Here is a 7237-nt window from a genome sequence, read left to right as displayed (position 1 = left end):
GGTTTACTACAAATATACTAAAATTAAAATTGCCATGTGGTTTCCAGCACTTTAGAATAACTTTGGGATTTCTCTTGTATGCGATGGGCTAGCAACCTGTTACTGTTTGAATCTCAATTCCATTATAAAGCAATACATGCGAACGTGCCCTTTCACGTTGGCTCTGTCTACCCCGCTAGGGATATAGACGTGACTATATGGACTATATGTAAGTATGTTTTTAAATAAGATTTAGATTACGCATCTTACTGAATTATTTTCCAGTTCATTCTATTAGAGTGACTTTTATTAAAATTAGTCTTTGAGGTCATTCGTAATAAATAAAAATCCATACAATTATAGAAATTAAAAATTGTAAATCGATTGTACAAAAAAAAAATATCAGTTATAATAATCAAAGATGAAAACTGCTTACTTCCCATGCCTACAGGCAAAAAACTCATAAAAATCTAGATAACTAGCATTCCAGATATCACAATAGTTAGTGTACTAACACCATCCTATCCTTGAATTCCCTATACGAGGATATTACAAAGGTATTATAATTTGATTGAGACTTAGTTTTGGAGATAGAGTAAGAGATATTATTAACGTTAGTTTTTAGATTCGTTTGACCTTAGACGTACTATGTGTTTTATATTTAATGGAACTGGTGAGTTTGATTTTACTAATGATACCTATATAGTGTTGGTTCCCTTTGGTTTTCCTATACAGAATACGACTGCTTTTGATCTTTCCAATGGATGTCGCATAAGGCAACTAAGGGAACAGGCATAACCATGTAGGTTTTAACGTAATTCGATGTGAGTGAGGGTATCGGAGGTTTGACAATTTGCTTCGTGTACAAACCTTACTTATTCAATTGAGATCATGGTTTAAAGGCGCACTTGGTTTTTCTTCTTGCCGGCCTCTATGGCGCAGCGGTAGTACGCTTGTCTGTGACACCGGAGATCCCAGGTTCGAATCCCGGCCATCGCATGATGAGAAAATAACTTTTTCTGATTGGCCTGGGTCTCGAACTTACTTCGAGGCTAACTCAATCAGTGTAATTTGTCCCGTATAAATTTATTTATTATTTATCTTCAGAGACGTGAAGCGTAACCCGGATTTATGACAGGAGGAAAAAGAATATGATGTGACCTACTTAGAGTGTGTTAACATGATGGCAGGAAAGGTAAGCTGAGTGTACCTTGCCGAGCAGAAAAGTAATTGGTAAATTTTCAGGGTTGAATTCGAAACTCATCACGCTTTTTGAGTCTGGTATTACAACTGATGCTCTAAGATACATGAAAACGTAGACTTAATTTGTTAACAATAGTCTAATTGTTGCGCACCGAAGCATATGTTAGTGAAATTTTGCAAGAGGTGATCACGTGGTCACAAGGCTATTGTCCACTGTCATTATAGACACGCTAAATGGGCGGCTTAGTTCTAATGTCAGGCTTAACAAACCTTTTGGCAATACTGTCATTCTTTGGGTAACGGGTTCTTCCGTAGGGTTCTTTTGAATAGAATACATCTTACCAAAATGTGCATCACTGCGTGACCGATGTTATGATCTTTGTTATTGATATTTACACTGAATTCACAGTCTTGGATACTTGTAACAATACATATATAATGTGTAGGTATATACATATGTTTAAAATAAGATCTTCCATAAACAAGTTTTTCTCTTTGTATATCAAAACTAATTTAACTTACACGTGGATCAACTTCCATCGAAAATCAATTACGACTTTTTGCGCTAATAAATAAGGCGCTCTAAATTCTACATCCGTGAATAATTTTCGATATCACTACAAATAAAATGGTTGGACGTCGCAAAAGATGATATGCGAGTCAATGGACAAAAAATTGAGGACGCCGAAAACCGGACCAAGTTAAGAGAAAAAGTCTGAAGGCGGACCCCGGTCCCTGAAATATATTTATGGGAGGTGCAACCACGCAGAGATGAGAGAGATCACTACAAATAATTTTTTTTACTGACTGACATAAGATTGACTTGGTAAAGTAATTTCTTTCTTTTTCTTCTTTACCCGTTACCATTTATTAATGAACTAGAGGCCGCCCGCGACTTCGTCCGCATGGAAACCCTATCAATCCCGCGGGAACTCTGGGATAAAAAGTAGCCTATGTGTTATTCTGGGTCTTCAGCTACCTACATACCAAATTTCATGGTAATCGGTTCAGTAGTTTTTGCGTGAAAGAGTAACAAACATCCATACAAACTTTCGCCTTTATAATAGTAGTAGGATGTAGGCCTCCAGCAACGTCACTCTTCTCGGTCTTGAGCTAAACTCATCCAATTATTTCCAGTAATCTTGACCAGATCATTCGTCTATATGGTACGTTGCTCATCCATATTTCTGCCCCAGTTTGCGGTCTCCACCCCATTTGTACCTTTCTCCAGCCCTCATCTGTGGTGCGGTAACTATTATGGCTTTTTATTTCTACTAAATTGTTAAGTGTTTATCATACAAACATTTAATCACGTCTTCACCCTTACGGGGGTAGATAAAGCCAACAATCTCGCAAAGACTGGAAGGCCACGTTCAGGTATAGCGTATGGTAATAGTGACAGGTTGGTAGCCTATCGTTTTGAAAAGAAACCCATGTTTATAAGACAATCCCTTAGTCGCCTTTTACGACATCGTAAAAAAATAAGTAGTAAGTATAGTACGAGTATTTCTTATTTTATGAGTAAGTCCAATACATTGACGACCACTGCGCATCAACTTGCACTTGACATTGCTTGCGCAAGAGTTTGTGAGCGTGCTTTATTGAGAATGTTTTTATAAGTTCATTATTTTGGCATTAACCAAAATTGCACAGTCATCAGAACTAATCAGATAAGTCAATACAAACTTTACTAAATCATAAAAATCAACAAATGAGTTTAAATTAACCTGTTTTACAAGGTTCTCTAAGGTGTTAACTTTTAAACAGTGTTTTAAGTTTCATGCATCTTTTTTGTTTTTGAAATATCAACTAAACTAAAAGCCACACAAAATAATGATATCATCTATACTAATATTATAAAGCTAAAGAGTTTGTTTGTTTGGTTGTTTATTTGAACGCGCTATTCTCAGGAACTACTGGTTCGAATTTAAAAATTATTTTTGCGTTGAATAGATAATTTATCGAGGAAGGCTTTAGGCTATATACGAGTAACAGCACGATGCACGCACGTGAAAAATACGGGGAAAATTATTCATCCTTGAGGGCTTCAATGATGCCCAAAATAACTATTACACAAGGACAAAGTCGCAGGCACAGCTAGTATTTTATACATATATTGCATGTATCTCAATTCAATAATGAAGCGGAACATGGCCTTTCAAACTGCTGTCTACCCCGCACGGAATATGGATGTGATTATATAGGTATATATGTGTTATTTATTGGTATATTTGTTTATATATATAAGGTCCTCCTTCCGTTATGGTAAGTATCAAAAATATTGACATCGAACTTGAAATAAAATTAATAAAATTGAATTAAAAATCAATTGAACTAATGGATATAATTCAGAACAGAGTCATACATACATCTTGAAACGGCCGAGTTAAGATGTAGTCTTGTGTACTCCTTCGTCAAAATATTGGTGGTGATTGTACTGAGTTTCCTTTTTCGTGGCTATATGCCCAGTTGCATCCACTTTGGAGAGGAGCCTAGGGTAAGCCCTTGACCATGGATCCTGGAATATGCGAGTCAGGTTTTTACAAGTAGCGACTTCCGTCTGACCTATTGAGTTTATCCTTCCTTTATTATCTTACTTAATACTAGTAATATTATCAATGAGGAAGATTTCAAGGATATGTGGATGTCTGTGTGTTTTAAACTCTTCCACGTAAAATTACCAAACGGATTTTTATGAAATTTTGAATTAATATAGCTTAGACATTGTAATAACATAATACGTAGAAATACAATAGAGATTTTGGTACAGCATGTACCTACATATATACAATTTGTTTTTATAATCCATAATGCAAATAATTACATCCGGGACAAATGCCAGCACGATAAAACTTTCCCCATTTTTGACGATAAACGAGTTTGATCAGTTATTAGGTTTTATTCTTCTCAAATATAACACGAAACGTATCCAAATCCATTATTACGTCAATGGGAAGCCCTCAGATGTCTGTTTATAAATTCTGTCATTTTCAATCGATGTTACCTGATTTAAAGCCTATTTAGGATTTCTCCTGCCTCATTTATTTTAATTTGATATGCTTGTAAGATATTTGGTGTATAATAAAAAAATTAAGGACCTTAAGCTAATAGTAAGTATACGTTATGGAATAGAAGAAAACTTTGCCACATAAAAGCTATCCACGTATGATGTTACATATTGTATCACTGTAAAACATCAATTAGCTTAACTGTGCAGGTTCGCTTAAAATGTTTTTCCTTCTCCATAATCATGAATTAATTGATATTGTATTTACTATAATCATGTTATTCCTAACAATAAATGCGAAATTTTGTAAGAATACGTGAGTTTGTTACTCTTTCACGCTTTTCACTACTTATTTCACTGAAAGAATTTTCACAAAACTTTGCGGTAAATTTATCTTTTTATTATTCTTACGTCTAAAGATTAACATAATAAAAAAGATAAATTTTTTGAAATTTGAGGGGACAAAGTCGTGTACAATAACTTGTTGTAAATAAACTTGCGCGTATGTAAACAAACTTGGGTTCCGCAAAACTTAAAAGTTGATCAAAAGGTTTCATTTCCGCATGAATGCACCGCAACGACCTTTAATATTTACGTAAGTCCTGGGACAGGATTTCAGCGTCATTGTCCATATAATTACCTTTACCATGTTACTTACCTATTTTGAATATTTTCCCTTAAGTTTAGGGTGAGAGACAGTAGCTTAGGGTTAGAACACTTTACGTTTAGGGTACCCTGGACTTTGACTTTGACATTTCACCGGATTGTTCCCGCCACCAATATAAAAAACAATAGAACCACTCCATCTCTTTCTCATGAATGTAAAATGCGACTATGGGAATGGCTTATAAATTTGGGATTCCTCTTTTAGGCGATTGGCTAGCAACCTGTCACTATTTAAATCTCAGTTCTATCATTAAACCTAACAGCTGAACATGGCCTATCAGTCAAATCTTCTGGCTCAGTCTACTCCGCAAGAGATATAGATATATTTATATGAATGAATGAATTGATCAAAGAACCGAGTTCTAAATAACTTAGATGAACTTTATTATTTATTATTTTAGTTTGTGTTTTAAGATAATCACTTTGTGTATTCTAAATACGTAGGCCAAGCTATGTCTGTCAGTCACTAACTCACTTAGTAACAAAGGAGTTCCATACGTATTGATTGATTATATTAGCACAGAATTATAACAAAAAGAAGTTTATTATTGCGACATATTTCATCACATCAGTATCCGTAAAACACTGTATTTGATAATGTGTAAGTATTTAGCATGTCGCTACAAGCATTGTAGCATTAAAATGAAAAATTTAACATACCATAAAAGGTGACAAATCATTAGATAGGAGTAAAGAGGCATTAAAACACACTATATATAACATGCCTTTACGGAGAACGAAGGTCCAATAGGCACAAAATCGAAGGCCAATGCGAAAAGGGTTTATGATGAAATTGAGGTGGCCGTATAACAAAGTCTGTCGAACTAAACCTTATTTTTACGCGGCTTATAATCAATTCGGCGTTCTTTCTTTGAAATATGACAGATTTATTTCCAAAGAAAGGGAAGGTCTGCATAAAAGCTTCATTCTGGCGTAAGGTCAGGTAAAGGGTATCCCAAGTCGACGAGCTTGTAAAACGAAAAAAATATGCATGGAGTAGCGTGGCAAGTGGAAAAATGTAGACGCACTATGGAAAGAGTGCTTGTATGGAACGCAGTTCAGCAATGACATAGTGTAACATATGCAATTAAGTCACGGAGGTCACTCTTTCGGTCATTGTCTTGCTGTTTGACCACAAGACCGCTACTGTATTAGTAGTAATATGATGTACTTCTTGCCCAATGCAAGTTTGTATAGAACTTGAAGCCCTTTTTTTCTATGGAGTGTGCATTGGGCGTATACCTTTATAATAAATATCTAATATCAGTGTATGTTTAGAAATACGGAGTATAAAAAATTTAACTTACGGATTGCAGTAATGGACCTTGTTTTTCCTTGTTATTCATTTTAAATTGTATCATAAAAATCAGTCTTACACTTTTCGAAATAAACAATAGATGAAATTTCATTATTAAGAACATTGCAGACAGTGTATGGATTTAGGTGACTAGGACTTAGGAGTAGTAAGCTCAATTTGGCATGTACCTACGTTTCTTTAGCTTTGATATTAAATTTCCAACGGGAATGAGAATTTCGTGTCGAAAAGGAACCCTCATGACAAAATGTTTAAATTGGCAACTGTTCGTGTGTTTGTTCGTGTTTATGTCAGTCAATCAGACCTGCCTCCGTAGTATGGCATGCTCGATGCCGTTTCTATCGCGTGAAAAATTATCGCTGTCTCGTTTCACATCATAATAAAAAGCGAAACAGCGATATCTTTTCGCGCGGTGAAAGCTGTTTTCATCGCGCGAACAGATCCTATGTGTCAATATTACGTGGCTGCATCTTCTTTGGCAATGCGCGCTCTGAAAAGAAGTCCCATACTTCCTCTCTGGTCAAGAATCAGTAACCATTGTGGTTAAGTTAACGGCAATTTTAAACACTGAAAGTGAGAGGGTTGTCCTTGAATACGTCATGTCCTTAACATTTTGTGTTTTACACTTACTTATCCGCACTATGGATGGCATCCGGCTATTTTTCATGTTTGTCTGTCTGTTGTTTTATCGTTTTTCCAAATACAACACTAGTCTGAAACTCAGAGTCCGCTAAAAATACCTTATCAACGTAAACATGGGTTGTAGCTTAAAATTTCAATGGCTATTTAAGATGACCAGAAGTTAAGTTAAGTTTACGGCTGGCTTAAACTTACTTTGGCCTTTATCTAAACGTCCTAGGTTTTTAACTTTTGATCAGTCTATGAAAGTAGAGTTGATATCAGAACCAGGGTGAACAACCTAAAGAATAAATAACAAAATATTTAAAACGACGTACGCACATACGGTTAACGGAAAAACTTTACTGAACTTAAGCTGATAAAATATGCTAAATATTAATATAGAGATTATAAAATCCAATAATGTCATCATCTTTTCAGATATTCAA

The sequence above is a fragment of the Amyelois transitella genome, chromosome 7 (assembly GCF_032362555.1).
Source record: "Amyelois transitella isolate CPQ chromosome 7, ilAmyTran1.1, whole genome shotgun sequence".
Taxonomy (NCBI): Eukaryota; Metazoa; Arthropoda; class Insecta; order Lepidoptera; family Pyralidae; genus Amyelois; species Amyelois transitella.
This window is presented reverse-complemented; position numbering follows the sequence as displayed.